Genomic DNA, 17,500 nt, shown 5'->3' on the forward strand with positions numbered 1-17,500 from the left:
CAGACCAAGTAAAGACCAAGATCGAGACCAAGTCGAGACTGGAGGGGAAAAAACAGTGTGGAAGCTCAGCAAGAACTTGTATGAACTCAAGAACAGCAGCACTAGTGTTCAGCCGCAGTTTACATTCAGTACATATTAGACGGTATTACTTCAACTACACATGCAGAACACTACAGAGACAGACCATGTCGTGTGTGTGACCGTGAGCTCACTGTAAATGTGTTTGCAGACTGGGTGAGATCAACTGTGTAGCGATTGCATGACGGCTGTGACTGCACTATTAGAGGATTGAGACTCCCTAAACTTGTGTGTACTGTTGAGGACTGACATGACTGGTACTGACTGGTTCATCTGACAAAACATCCAACACCATCTTGCTCCTCCAACAACTGTCTAAAGAATGAGAAATATGTAACCAATTGAAGATTAGTAGATGAAATCGTAACATCAAATTAAAGATACACAATTATAAACTTGGATTAGGCCTAATGTTTAGTCAACACAATGAAGATATGCAGATGATATTTAAGACCATTTATTTAGTCTAACACCATCTTAAATACAATACTGTAATCAAACAACACACACACACACACACCGTTGGCGGTGCGCTCAAAGTCATCTGTCAGTTGTGCAGTTCCCCCAAAATCTCCTGAATGAAGTTATAACCCATCATGTCACTGATACGTGTTTTTTATATCAAGTGCTGAAAGTGCTGGTTGCGCTGCGATCAGTGCCGCGGATCCAGTGTGTTCTCGTGTGGCTCGCTCGCGCCGCACTGTCAACCACTGATGAACATAATCGGTTTTGATGGGGAAAAAAACTACACGAGTGCGGATTAGAACCCAGAACCTCTGACACGGTTGGCGAAAGTTTTACCGCTGGACCATTAAGATACAATGTTCTAACAGGCGAAACGGCTGTGTCACAAAAAATACATGCATGTGATTGGTTGCATTTGAATGGCGCAAAATAATAATAATGTTGCATTATCGAACGCTGTGTCGTTGTGGATATTGTAGTATTGTATTGCTAAATCCCCCGACCACAATATCGGTCTGAGACAGCGAGACCTAGACAGTCAAGACCGAGACCAAAGACCGTCAAGACCGAGACCACGTAAAAGTGGTCTCAAGACATACATCACTAGTGTGTGTGTGTGTGTGTGTGTGTGTGTGTGTGTGTGTGTGTGTGTGTGTGTGTGTAGTCATTAGTAAACTTCAAGTTATAATATCCTGATCATTTAAAGAATACAGGTTTATATTCCAACATTTCTGGTGTGTGTGTGTGTGTGTGTTTGTGTGCGCGCGTGCGTGTGTGTGTTAGTGTGTATGTGTGTGTGTGTGTGTGTGTGCGTGTGTGTGTGTGTGTTTGTGTGCGCGCGTGCGTGTGTGTGTTAGTGTGTATGTGTGTGTGTGTGTGTGTGTGTGTGCGTGTGTGTGTGTGTGTGTGTGTGTGTGTGTGTGTGTGTAGTCATTAGTAAACTTCAAGTTATAATATCCTGATAATTTAAAGAATACAGGTTTATATTCCAACATTTCTGGTGTGTTTGTGTGCGCGCGTGCGTGTGTGTGTTAGTGTGTGTGTGTGTGTGTGTGCGCGTGTGTGTGTGTGCTCTTGTTTATGTGATTTATGAGGACACACATTTGTATAATTACATGTGTATTACACTGGTATTACAACTTAACAGTGGACATTTAGTCTTCATAATTCAAATAGCTTAAAAAACAAAAAAAACAATGTTTGATTAAAAATGTAAAAATGCAGAATGTTTCCTGTGATGGGCAGGTTTAGGGATGGGGCTGTGTGTGTGTGTGTGTGTGTGTGTGTGTGTGTGTGTGTGTGTGTGTGTGTGTGTGTGTGTGTGTGCAGTCATTAGTTCACTTGGCCAGAAAAGGCACATCTCATTCATCATTGGACAGAGGTTCGCCAGGAGGAAGAAACTCCTCTTGTGCAATTAGCATGTAGAGAAGGAGCTGCCAAATAAATCATATGTCTACATAAATGCTCTCTTTCTCGTAATGAGACAAAGCCTAAAGCAAAATCTGCCAGTCTGTGTTTGTGCATGGGTCAATGACATAAAAGTGTCCAAATCTTAAAAAAAAATGATACTTTAAAAAAAATACACGCAAGATAAAATATAGAAGTTCAAAGAAATGTATTATTTGCAAAACTATATAATGAGATTTTCATTCCTTTTTGACTTTATTCCTTAATCAGAAGTTGCGCTCGTGTTTTCCTCCCTATTGTGTCGAATATCAAGTGAAACTGCAACCAACTAAACATGAATTTAAAACAGATTCATCATTTATAATAAACACTGCGATATTCCATTAAAACAAAAAAAAATTAATCTTTAAATTTGGTGATTTAAAGGTGCTGTATGGAGTTTTTCTACTAAAATGAATCCATGTTTTATTGCCTGTGTGTGAAGGGGTTGTAATCTCACAATAAAATGATCCACTTGGCGGGTTTTGCTATTACTTCTGAAAGCAAGTATTCCTATTTCTATGTGATGCTCCGGGTCGGGTTTGCCACGAAATCCAGTGCCGTGACTGAGACCTGCATGCGCTCCCGTCTCGCCTCGTCTACTGACTGCACTCAACAGCGACGACACTGCAGCTTTATGACATGGAGTCATATACTAATGCTAATACTAGGAAACGACTAAAACAACACAGACTCCAACACAAACTCCACATAATAATACAAAACAAAAGAACAAAAGAAAGCACGCGCACGAGCACTCGCTTGTAAACGTATTGGTTGCGATCTGAAACATCACCGCTAGATGCCGCTGAAAACTCCACACAGCACCTTTAAATATCTTCTTTTTTTTTTTTTGCTTTATACTTTAAGAAAAAAATAAATACAGATAAATTCAGAAATGCGCTGAATTGCATTATTTATTTATTTTTACTTATTTTTATTTATGTAAAATAAGTATATATAATATATATAATTTTTATTTATGTATTATATATGTATTTATAGGTCTGTACAAAAACATTGAGTATCATGTCATTGACAGATTTGTCTCGGAGAAGTTCCTGAATGAATACAAACACATTGATCTCTGAAGAACGAGTGGCAGAACACCAGGCCCCGTGGAGAGAGAACCCCCGACCGGCGCAGGAGTGATTCCTGGCGTTTATCCAGCATCTGCTCTCTGGTTCTGCGGAGAACAAGAGCCGCATCACCCGCCGGGTCGCTATAAACCGAACCCCCGGTGGCCGGTGAGAAATACCTGAAGCCGAGAAGCTATTCCGGTCCGCGACTGTCCTGTGTGCTGGGCCTAACTCAAACAAATGTGCCTTTCCCGCTCTTCCTGTGCTAGCTCAGCTAGCTACGCTGTAGGGCGCTAAACAGGACAAAATCGCAGACAAAGATAAATTTCCTGCATGGACAGCAGAATCCCAATATATCCAGCAAACAGAAGTATCTGAGGAGATCTGCTCCGGGAAGCACCGCTGGCTTGATCACAGGAGTGTTCACCTCTTCTAGGAACTACAAATCGTTTCGTTTTAATGACTCTTCCATAACGCAGAAGCTTCACTAATTACTCCTGACCGTGCTGTGGTGAGCACGCTGTGGAAATCTGCTCCACCGCGTCAGACGTGAGCACGAGGTTCGACACACACGTGTGTTGTCCATCAGTGTTGGGGAGAAAGGAATGCATTACATTACATCACTCCCTTAAAACTGAACTAATTGCATTATGTACACTAAAAAAAATACTGGAATGTTTCAACCCAAATATGGTTAAAATGTGGACAAACCCAGCCGTTGGGTTACATTTTTAAATTACATTTTTTACCCAACATTTGGGTTTGTCCATATTTGCCAAAAAAAATTGGGTCAGCATTTTTTAGTGTATCGTTACTTTTTGAGAAAAGTAAATGCATTGCGTTACTTTTTTTAACCTGTTCTTGGCATTTTATAACCAAAAAATTGCTATTTTTGGCAAATGTAAAGACCCTTTCACACCAAAATGTTAATAAAAAGCCTCAGACTGAAGGAAATGCAAATTCAGGCGCAGCTCAAACTAAACTTTCAACTTTCAGCACTTCACCAATAAAAAGTAAAAAGTCATTTTTAATAGTCAATATAGGTCAATAAAGTGAGATTATTATTAAAATATTTGTTTTATTTAACATATTTAATTATTGGAGGTTTCATCTGATCATTCATTTGACTGATTGTATTAAATTTGAGGAATACTGAATCTTTTTTGTACAAGTGAGATGAGTAAATGCACGCTCACATTTAGTCTAGAAGTAGCCTACAATAACCATCATGTTTACACACACACACACACACACACACTGGGACAGGAGAGCTGTCACTCAATAATTGGGAAAACTAAGTAACTTGTGTTACTTATTTGAAAAAGTAATCAAACGTAATGCATTACTTTACTAGTTACTTGAAAAAGTAATCAAAATTGCGTCAGCATTTTTTAGAGCGTAGTTACTTTTTAAGGAAAGTAAATGCATTACATTACTTTTGCGTTAATTTTTCGAACCTGTTCTGGGCATTTTATAACCAAAAATTGCTATTTTTTGCAAATGTAAAGACCCTTTCACACTAAAAATGAAGGACTGCAGGAAGTGTAAATTCAATCTAAACTTTCAACTTTACTTCACCAATAACAACTAAAAATATAAGTTTTTGTGCAAGTGAGATGAGTAAATGCACACTCACTTTTAGAACTATCATGTTTACACACACAAACACACACACACGCGCGCACACACACACAACGGCTCTGCTTACGATTTTTCTCTCAACATGGGAAATAAATGGGAAAACGAAGTAACTTGCGTTACTTATTTGAAAAAGTAACAGATATTTCGTTGTAAATTTGAAAAGTAATCCATTACTTTAGTTACTTGAAAAAATAATCAGATTACATAACTCAAGCCACTTGAGTTTCCCCAGCACTGGTGTCCATATGAAAATTGATCACTTTAGGAAAGTCCGAGTGGTCAGATCACGGTTTTCATCATAATGACGGGCCTTCTGTACATGTTCATCATTGCACATATTCTCCACAGAGCTTATCAGCGCAGCGTCTTCAAAAAACACTCGTTGGACAATAATGGCTCAAGGCTTTCTTTATCTAAGCCATCTTCTCACATCCTTTAGCGCTCAATGCCATTAATCATCCCATTCTCATGCCGAATAACAGTACGGCTTCAACAACTTGAGAAAATCAACATGCACTCGGGCAGATTTTATCAAGGTCATTCGGCTGTTAGCGTGGAGGAGCGGAGGCGATAACACATCTTCTATAAGTTAATTAGCTTTTTATCACACGACACAAATTACCAAATTGTCAAGCCACTGGTTTAAGGGGGGGGGGGGGGGGGCGGGGAGAGAAAGCGTTTTGAAAGAAATACAATAACGGAGAGGTCGAGGGGCGCAGGAGCGAGGGAATGTCCTGCCGAGGTGATTCAGAGACGGGTAAATCACGGGTTTATTCCTCCTCCGTTGGTTAGCGCTGGCCTCATGCAGAGTGTGCCGAGCAGGACTGCGCTCCACTGCCACGCTGATAAGGGAGATTAATGGGGTTGTCGCACTGCTTGGCATATGATCAGGGCTTGAGCAACACAAATGTGACTGCTATCGCAACCATCTGTATCCCTGCGGAGCGGTGAAGTGGAGGAAACTAAAGGACAAGCAGAGAGAGAGAGAGAGAGAGAGAGAGAGAGAGAGAGAGAGAGAGAGAGAGAGAGAGAGAGAGAGAGAGAGAGAGTTCATGGTTCTCACACACACACACACAAACACACACACACACACACAAACACACACACAAACACACACACACAAACACAAACACAAACACAAACACACACACACACACAGAGAGACAGACACAGACACACACACACACACACACACACACACACACACACACACACAGAGAGAGACAGACACACACACACACACACACACACACCACACAAACACACACACAGAGAGACAGACACACACACACACAAACACACACACAGAAACACACACACACACACACACACACACACACAGACACACACACACACACACACATACACACACACACAAAGCCCTTCGGAAGTACCGCTGAACGGGAACTAAGGCTCCAGCAGAATCACAGTAACACAGCATGGCTTGAAAAGGAAGGACTCGCAGAATATGGAGGACGACTGGTATTCTGTTTTTTTTCATTTGCATGGAAATGACAGCTTCTGCAATTGGTGTGATGTGTGTGTGTCGGAGCAAAGGTTCTGTTATCAGCCTGGTAATCTCAGCTCTCCACGGCGCTGTCGTTCTCACTCGTGTTCTCCTCTGTGTGTCTCTCGGAGATTCTCCTAAATGGAACAATTCTGGAAAACAACAAAAGTGTTATTATAAAAAAGTTTTTGCCTCTGTTCAGCCATCTTACTTTCTCTATTTATTCAGTTTCATATGGCCAGCCATCTGACAGCATTTATACAATATGCATACACATCATATATTGGAAAAACATGTATTTTTTTATTTAGCATGGACGCATTACGTTGATCAAAATCAAGAGTGACATTTATAATGTAACGGAAATATTTCAATTTCAAATATATGCTGTTATTTTGAACTTTCTATTCATCAAATAACCTGGGAAATATAAACCAGCACAACTGTGTTCAACTCTGATAATAATCATAAATGTTTCTTGAGCATCCGATCATCATATTACACTGATTTCTGAAGGATCATGTGACTCTGAAGACTGGAGTAATAATGCTGAAAATTCACATAGAAAACTATTTTAAACTGGAATAATATTTCTCAATATTACTGTTTTTACTGTACAAAACTAAAAAGCCTTTGTGATAAATCTTACCGGCAAACTTTAACTCTTCTTTTCTTACATTTATTATTTAAAAAAAGGATGCAAATAAGCATGAAAGTAGCTGGAAGGACTCTTCCTCTTAAACTCTTAACCTGAGGATTGTGACCAGATCATTTAATTAGTCAGTTGAACAAATTGGACATTAACACTTACAATAAAGCCTGAAAACAGAGGTCGTGTGTCCACCAAAGCGTTTTTCCACGCGGCTGGCGTATTTTTCCAATTGACCCTTCGTTAAGCCACGCCCAAAAAACGCCACTGGCCAATCGTGGCTTAGCAACCGTACCTAGGCGCAGGAGGTCTGGCAAGCTTTCGAGCGAGGGAAACATCCCGAAGTGTTGTGCGTATGGAAAATCTGATACCCAAAAGTTTTGGACGCTGGGGTGAAATTTTCCCTTCCCGAAATCAAAAAGCCAATGGGAGGAATGCGCGTGGACCCCATTCACAACTAACATTAAATGTCGACAGGATTAACAAAAACTCCTATTGCTTGGAAATAATGACGGTTCTTTGTTCATAATGCATATATGTGAACGTAAAATAAGACGATTAAAGGCAAGACAGAGGCTCACTGCTGTGCATGAACATCGCTGTTCCTCAGTTTGTGTGTTTCCCAGTTGAATGGTCGCGTATGAGGCGCTGCTGCTAGCGCTGGGACTATAGGCTTTAGCTTCAATTTTGATGAAATTATTTGCATATTATGTCGTGGATATATCCCTCGAATGCACACTGCAGTCCCTTCTGTCTCGCTCTATATTTCACCTGTTCGCCAAAAAATACTAATTATCTCCTTGGGAATGTCTGACACTGGTGCATACACACTGTAATAGACGTGCCAAGCGCGATAGCTTGTCAGGCGTAGCAACAGTAACTAAGGAGGGCGGGGCTTAGGGAAGGGTCAATTGTTTTCAATGGGAGCGGCGCGTATTTAAAAAGCCATGAGCGTAACGAGGCGCTGAGCGTTTTTCCCTCACTGAAGCACTGAGTGCTTGCCGTTATTTACGTCGCCGAGAGCTGAAGAATGTTCAAACGCGGCGCTCATCACTGTCACTTTATACCCAACTGTCCAATCACAGTGGAGGAGGGGCGGGACTTATACCACACCGACCAACCGCCACATTCGGCTTGCACAACGTCAACAGACGACAACAACAAGCACGAAACAAAATAATTTAATACAAGAGCCTAAGAAAATATGTTACATTGTATCGACATTTGAATATAGAATCAACACAGAAACACAATATGTGTGAAATGAGATACAAGCAACACTTTTGCGGATATTCTGTATCATAACAAGCAAAGCGTCTCAATTAAAAATGCTCGGTGGACACACGACTTATAGTTGTTCTTCTAGACAGTGTGTTCTGGGCTTACACAGCACATCACTGGGTCAAGCTCCTCTGGTTTAAAGGGGTATCACTTGGCTGTGGTTTTAGCTTGTTTCATAGCCTACATTACTGTCAGATTTGTCCTGGGTGGAGGGTTTGGCATTGTAATTAAAGCACCAGTTGTGTGTGCAGGAACAGACAGCATGAATGCCTTAGTGACCCTTGCTTTTGATTGATGGACACACACTCCTGCAGTTCACTGCCGACAGCACCGCCGACACGACGTGTTTCTCTCGGAGAATAGACATTACTGATGGATGGTCTTGTTCAGGTGCAACAAGCAGACGAAGGCAATTACAACAGCGTTCAACATGTTTTACAACAATATTATTTAGTACACAGCAAGTCCTGGATTTCTGGAGACAAGTCAAGATTTCTGTGATATTTGAGAGAGAGTTCTGAAGGCATAAAAGAGAACACCAGACTGTCAAAAGTAAAAGAAATCTAAAGGATAATTAGAGTGAAAAACATGTCCATCATGTGATTTTTTTTTCTTCTTCTTCTTTTAGGATCTACACACACACAAATGTAGTGGACACAAGAAGTGGACAAAAGAGACGGAATAAAACACCAGGTGTAAACGGGTGTGTGTCTCCCTCGTCTACTTGTGATCCGATCGACCTAAACGCATCTTACAGTTTTTTTCAATCGCTAACAATCGCTTACCCATACTTCAGATACTTTTTCTAAACTCTTAACACAGACTCACACCTACAAAACACAATTGGCCAAATGGAACATTTTCTTCTCAAAAACACATTTTGTTAAATATATACTAACTCTTCATTTCAAAATAGAACACATCTTTCTCTGCACACACTAACTTTACCAAAACACTGGAAATCTGACTCAAAATGAAATTATTATGTCAAAGAATAACACTTGTTTTCACTTCACAAGATACATGCCGTCAATCAAAGTACACCAGGTTTCAGAATACTGGCTATTCTTGACATTACAAAAACTGCATAGACTTTTATGTTTTTTGGTTGGGAACTGTATGTCCACATGTAGTAATGTTCACATTCAAAAGCATTCCAGTAAAAGCAAATCGTTTACTGTTTACTACAGGAGGTACAGTAGAAACACGGTATGATAGAACAGAAAAAGTTTTACAGTATTGCTTACAGTGAACTAAATATCCATGAAACACACAAGAGCATTCTGAACAAAAAAAAAGCTCAGATAAAATTCCAGGGGGGGTACTTTTTGTAGTGCTAAAAAAAGCACAAAATTACTGTATCTAATCTCTGCGATCTTCAGGGTTATGCCACATGTTTTCATCAACATCACATCTGATATTATCCAAGACGATGCAATCAAGAACTGTGATGTCCCTGCACCAGCATCCACGGCTTCAAGGAGGGACATCTGGTCATGTGGCTGATGGTCATAAACCGTCCACCTCCATGCAGAAACGAACTCCTCTGGGGTTGAGGAAAGGTGAATAGGGTGGAAGGAAGAGATTTACCAGTCTTGGGTGGACTTCACACCATGTTGTTATTGCTTGAGAATGATGGAAAGCCACATTGTCCCAGGTAATTACAAAGGTTCTCATGTTTTCATGAGAACCAGGCGCTGCTCTGGAACCAGGCGCTGGTGGAGATCATTGAGAAAGGCAAGGATGCGCTCGGTATTATAGGGTCCACTGGCTCACTGCATCTCTCACTGGGCCTGCTCTTCTCCCTTCTCCTCCTTTTACTGTATAAGTGTCAATGTCATAGAAAAAGATAACCCCTGCCACTGAGTCTAAGCCAGACTGGAATCAGCTGTGGTTGACCCAATTTACCCAACATAAATCAGCTCTGTGTCAATTATTACATTGTTTGTTTATTATCAGCTGAGATATATTGTTTTTGAACTGATCATTGCAGATGCAGAGGTTTTTATACTGTATCTAAGGTTTGGAATATTGTTTTTGCTATTGTGGGATGTTGTGTGTTAACATTCATAAATACTACAAAAACAATCCATCATTTTGTTGGGAGGTATAGCTTGTCTGTTAAGAAAATGTAAGCATTCTGGAAATGTGTTCACTGACTGCATATTGTGTGAAAACGACATGAAATGTGTGAATGGTATGGCCACAAAAGACCGATGCTGTGCTAATTGTGTTTCGAGTTTTGAAAATGTGACAACTGGCTGGACAAACGCTTGTTAGCGACTGAAAAAAACTGTAATACCAAGTGTAAACAGGGGTAATAAACAGTTGGGGTAACAAGGCACAGGTGAGGGTAATCAATGACTATTACTAATTAATGACTACGGTGACAAACAATTTGGCACTTACATTACATTTCTTGGTAGACATTTACATTCTTATCAGTTCTTGCTTTCCCTGGGAATCGAACCCTTGACCTTGACGTTGCCACCAACACTGTTTGAGTTCCAGGAAAGCTTTTTTTTTTATAACATAAAACAGTAAAATGTTAGTCTTCACAAACAATCAAATTATTCAAAATTAAACTTTCAGTTAGTTTACTTTTTCAGTTAGTAAACAAATAGTTTAACAACATTGCTGTTCTGTCTAATAAAATTTGAAAAACTTTAGTCTGTGAAAATCAAAACCGTGCAGAAATAATAAAACAGTAAAAAGTAAATTATATCATAGAGAAAAACCCAGACCCTCATGACTGTCAATAGGTCAATAAATATATCAGATAACTTGATCTTTTATGACAAGGCACGGTTAGCTCAGGTTGTAAAATGACAAAAATATATATATATATATATATATATGTATAAATATATATATATATTGGTCAATAAATAAATATTTAAAACCAATTCTAAACATAGTGATAAAGATTTACTCTTGAGTCATTTTAAGACATTATGACCCACTTACATTTATGCATTTGGCAGACGCTTTTATCCAAAGCTACTTATATTGCGTTTCAAGGTACACATTTTACATTCTTATCAGTTTTCTGATCTTGCTTTCCCTGGGAATCGAACTCATGACCTTGGTGTTGCAAGCACCAATGCTCTACTGTTTGAGGCACAGGAATTTTCAAAAATCATATGAAGTCAACATGAATTCAACTAGATTTTAAAGAGGCTTTTCCTTCCTCCCGCTGACTCATAATCTCTCCCTGTTCTTCAGTATTTCTATATGAAGATGTACCAGAAGCGGCTCTCCGTGTCCAGCGCGAGCGAGGTCACTGTAAAACCTCATGAATAACTATTAGCTGGTCTCCTCAGACAGCGAGTGCGATGTGAAGGGAACAGTGATCTGGAGAGAGACGCCTGATAATCTGCATGGCATTTATCAACTGGAACGTCCTAATGGGGATGTCAGCGGAGACAGGGAATACGCAGGAGGAAGAGCGGGACGGTGTCGGGCCACTTCTGGCTTTAGAAAGGCATGGTGACAGAGACGAAGAGCTGCGTGAAGATTAGTGATATCTCCAAATGAGACCTTTAGAAGAGGGAAGTGTAGCGCTTTAATCTGTGTAGCGCTGATCGTATTACAGTGAAGGCCATGACCACTGAAGCGCTCTGGTCACACACAACCAGATCTCAACTCCACTCAGTTCAACATTCAGTGCTGACTACACATCAGTGCATTGTGGAGCAAATGATATCGCATATATCTACATATGTATATACACATCTAGGCCTACCGGTAGATATGAGATTTATGTGTTTGAATTGCATACACAGTTACTGTCCATCTGGATTACACACACTATAAACAGTGCTTACATTACTGTAATAGCAATTTTTTTACTTGATTTACTAGTTTGTAAATGACCGCAGGTGTCCGCTTGGAAACACGTGGCACTGCATGAAGGGATGAACATTTTACACTTGCACTTTTGCACTTTATTGTGGCCTCTGGACAATAATATTGTGTGAGCTTTTTAGCCAATTTTTTTGTGCGGATCTTTTTTCAGATTTTTTTTCTTTTTCTTTTTCTTTTTTCTACGCACAGTAAGAAGTCATTTCATTCTGTTTGTGACTAGTGTTTGGTGCTACCTGTTTCCATCCCTTTTACTTGATTTAACACATACATTTTTTTATAAACCAATGTATTTAATTTGATTCATCAATATTTATGACTTGAATAAAACCAGTTAATTTAGATGTTACAATTTTTTTAGGTTATTTTTAACCTATAATTATAGTTTATAGTTAATTTTAATTTGTATATCATTTTATAGTTTTAACAAACAGACTAATAAACTTGATGTGACTCATATTTCTCAGTCATACATAAATGAAACTGGTAAGATTTCTACATTCAAAAACATTATAGTTTATTATTACCTATTTTATCAAAATCTATTTGATTTGATTTAAATAATCATATTTTTAAAATGCACTTATTCAAATAGCTTAGAATCAGCATAAAAACAATACATTTATTCAGTTAACCCTTAAATGCAGTGGCGTAGGTTTGATTTTGAAATTGGTGGGGACGGGGACATCAATATATAAATATATTTTAAGTTTTGATTGAAATTATTGCTAGGGATATATCAGTGTCACTGGATATTGGTAGGGACACGTGCCATGAATGTTTTGCCAATCATTATTGCATATTTGGGTCTTTAGTGACCCGGATCTATATCTAACACTGATGGATTTCTACATGATGCGATAATATACTACAGTATATAATATAATACAATATAATACTCCTGGTATTAGAGTAACAATTACAGAAGAATGAAATAAAGCTTTTGGAGCTTCAGTTTGAGCAGTTTAGTTTGTTTTATACCATCATCGCTGTCCTCGTCAGAGCTCATTTCCCAGTATATCCAGCATCTGGCTCATGAATCTGGATCTGTGAAATCAATATTTTGACAGCTTCTTCACCAGAGCCACCATTAGTGACACAAATATTTGATTTTGTTCAGTTATTGCTCTGCAGTAAATCACTTTTGTTTTCTGCGGGAGCTAACTATGAGTGAAACATTTTTTTATCATTACTTATAGTTAGTTGAATGTTATGGGCCAAACATATTTTTTTAGAGACATTGAGCCTTCGGAAATCTCGACAGATCTCAGTGACGCATCTTTTGTAGCAGTCAAGACCATATGTCATTCTGAATAAATAATCTCTCCATTGATGTGTGGTTTGTTAGGATAGGACAATATTTGGTCGAGACACAACTATTGAAAATCTGAGGATGCAAAAAAATCTAAACATTGAGAAAATCTCCTTTAAAGTTGTGCATTTATGTTCACAATTGTGCTGCATTCACTCACAAAAATACATGTTTTATATATTTACGGTAGGAAATTTACAAAATATCTTCATGGATCATGATCTTTACTTAATATATAATGCTTTTGGCATAAAAGAAAAAATTATAATTGTGACCCATACACTGTATAGTTGCTATTGCCACAGATATACCCGTGTGGCTCCAGACTGGTGCTGTGCTCCAGGGTCACATATATAACATGATGCTTGTGATGAATTGATTCCCATCCTGCAGGGTCAAAAGCAAAGGCATGCGTTTGAACCGCCGGTTAGCCAGTTCGCTTGCGTCTGTTCAGGCTCAGCTCGATGCTTCATCATGTTGACCTCACCGTGACGGTACAGTCTCTGTTTGTGCTTCTCTACCATCGGAGGCACGTTGGCCTTTAATATTCCCTCACGCGATGATAAAGGACGGGCAGAGCAACAGATGAAGTGCAAATGTGCTGAGTCACTGCGATCGGTCACTGTGTCCACGGGAATGTCAAATGCAGTTTTGTCTAGAGAGGCAACATAGCACAGCTGCGTACAGTAAAGCACAGAAGAGAATCATTAACTTCTATTTGACATTTCAGCAGGTTTTAGATCTTCTGCTGTGAACAAATCACATCTGAATGATTGTTAATCACTCCTCTTTAAAAGGAGATCATTTGACATCATTCAAACCCGTATGACTTTATTGCTTCTGTTATGATAATGTAATACAATATTTTATATTTATGTATATATTGATTGATTGTAAGTTTATATTCCTGGTAATGCTCAACCAACACAGAGGATTTGTTATCTTGAGTGATATAACTATCCCTGTTTAAAGTTTGAAATACAATACTTAAAGACTGATTAAGGCACTCAAGTGTGACCAAAACAAACATATCAATATTCAAACTATTTTAACAGTGAAATTGTGCTCTCCACCACGACCTTACTCGGACGAATTTGTACGATTTTTGCCAAACCGTACATATTTTACGAGTTACCAAATTCGGATGAATCAAACTGACCAATCACGTAGGTTTAGACAAATCATACAAATTCGTACGAATTGGTCGTGTGATAGCGCTGGAAAAAAGCGTATTGTTTTACCCTGACTTTTGACTTGTTAATGCATATTGGTACTGGTCATAATAAATCGCAATTGGGAATGTTAATGGTGCATTTTAGATTGCACGCTTGTGTACTGTTGATGAAGAAAAGTGATGGGCAGACTATTATAGTCAGTACTACATTTCCCATCATTCTCAGAGGCAGCATGAGAAGCACATTCACAGATAAACCACCAATAGAGTGCAAGAGTCGGGAAATTGTACAATATTCAATTGATTTTGAACAGTCATTTCTAAACCTTTAAAGTCAGCCCTGTGAGCTACAACGTTGTTAATCAATCGTATTTTCTTTTGCTGAAGCCGTCAGCATGCATTACTTCACTTTTTTTAAATAATAATGTTAAGAAAGCAGATTTTCAGGTGAAAAACTACATTACCCATGATGCTGTGCTCACCAGTTTAGCTCCGCCCACTCCAATGAAGCACTGCGAATGAAGCAATCGAGACATCTCTCTACAGTCTCAAAATACTTAAATATTGGTATAAACCTAAAATATATTGTTTATATATATTATAATCAACATTTGTAAATGAGTAGTTATATATTTGCAATGCTTCATGGGATTGTAGTTATTTCCCTCACACTAATGCTTGTAAATTCAGTGTTGTACCTTTGATTTGAAGCAAAAAAAGTGTTTGAAAATTGGACACATTTTTTTAATCTTGATTCTCCTCGCAGTGGATTGGCTCGATTCATGGCTTATAACGCTTTCACAAAGACTTTTTTTAAATCCCTATGGTAAAAATTAGTAGAAAAAAAATTACTTCCACTGAAAAAACAAAAACAAAAAAACAATGGTGCTGAAAATGGGGGTCATAAATCTAACGTCGATTCAAAAATATATATTTTTTTATTACGCCCCCCATTCCTTTTTCAGCCCCCCCCCCCCCCCCCATGATAGTAATTATGATTTCCAAACTCATAGTAAGGAACAGAAAAGTACGGAGGAACAAACTAGAGGATCCAGTTTCATGTTCTAAAGATTTTCTAAAGCAAGTCATTAAAAAGAAAAGAAAGAAAGAAAGAAAGAAAGAAAGAAAGAAAGAAAGAAAGAAAGAAAGAAAGAAAGAAAGAAAGAAAGAAAGAAAGAAAGAAAGAAAGAAAGAAATAAGTGCACAGAGAAGGTGTGTGTTATGATCTAAACTCATGAAGTAAATCTGCTATGATTGTGGCTCAGCGGGTGTGTGAGGAGAAACTCAGGTGTGGGTTTGCACGTGTTAATGAGTGATAATCTGTAATAACTGTAATGTGCTTAATGAACTCTGCTGGAAGTGATGGGATGATGTTGGTGAGTCTCCACGTCAGCGACGTCTGTGTCTCAGGGAGAGATCGAGGATCAGTGTGAAGCCGTTCTCCTTCAATGTTCCTCTGTGGACTTCAATAATGTATGGCCCATCTCCTCCCACACAGCTCACAGGACCTCTGAAGCCCACCGCACACTACATCTCATTATCAGCGCCGCGTTTCATCTTTCACGAGATGATGATGCTAATCCACAGCTGAAGAAACTGGGTGCAATGTGTTTTGCTATGAGTGTAACTCCAGTTCTGAATACGCAGTTGCCATAACAACACAATACTCCAATGCACCAGGAAATAACACACACTAACACTTCCGTTTTATCAATGTAAAAAAAAAAAAACATCAATGAGGACATTTTACAAATGTTTTGTTAAAGATGAAATGACATTTTGTTCATATGTTTGATGCAAGAAAAAAAAATTCATATTAACTTCTATAAAATAATTAGCTGTTAGCCTATTACTAAAATGATTAGCTATTTCAGTCAGAGCAATATAAACTAAAACATTATATTTAATTATAATTATATATACACTTATTGTATTTAAGCTATAGTTGCCAAAAGCTTGAAATACTAAAATAACAACTACTGTAAAAAAAATATTTAATGATTTGTTATCACAACTTTTTATCTTTTGTCAAATCAACTTCGATAACTAATGTGTGAAGATAACATACAAGAGTTTCTGTTTATTAAACCATTCTTCTTCATTGTATTAACTAACATTTTTAATTACAACGAACTAAAAATTAAGGCAACAAGGTAACTTGCTTTTTTAAATTAAAAACTTCCATTTTTTTTAGTGTAATAAATACACATTTATGAAAACTAAACATAAAAAAAAATTAAGTAATAAAAATGGAAAAAAACACTAACTAAATTTTTAGTAACTAAATTACTAAAATTAACTACATTTAAAGTACAAATGGAAATTAAATTAATTCAAATGCACAAACATTCTTTTCATCCCATTGTTTTTACTTCCATTTTCCCATTTAATAAATAAATAAATAATAATAACCACTTTGACACACTGTACATCACAGTGGATAAAAACATGTAAAATCACGTCTAAAGGGAGACTGCGCATCAGATCTCGTGTCTGAAGAGACAGTTATTTCAGGACACACACACACACACACACACACACACACACAGCACCAGCAGTCATAGAAACGGACTGACGAGGGGATGATGGGACTTTAGATGACACACACTTCTGAGTGACCTTGTTTATTGCGTGCGTTCCCTGTGCTGTCTCCGGCTCTGTGTGTGTTTTCATTAATGTCAGTCATCGGGCTGTGAAACACACTGAGGCAAATCACGGTGTCAATCCCAGTGTCCGTCTTCTTCTCCGTCTCTCTGGATCTCCTTCACTCGCTCGTTCACCTCGAGACGTTCCTCTGTCCTGGCGAGACTTCCGAAGAGCTGTCACTCACTCTCGTCGCGTCGGTCAAACATAAACAACGGGTTTATGTATTTCAGTGAAATTAATGTACTATATTTTAGTTTGATAGAGTTTTTTTTATATAATATTTTGTATTTTTAGGGTATTTTTTGGTACTAAATTATATTTTTGCAGTATTTATAATCCATTTATTCACTTTTTGAGC

Source organism: Phoxinus phoxinus (assembly GCF_949152265.1).
Source record: "Phoxinus phoxinus genome assembly, chromosome: 8".
NCBI classification, from domain to species: Eukaryota; Metazoa; Chordata; class Actinopteri; order Cypriniformes; family Leuciscidae; genus Phoxinus; species Phoxinus phoxinus.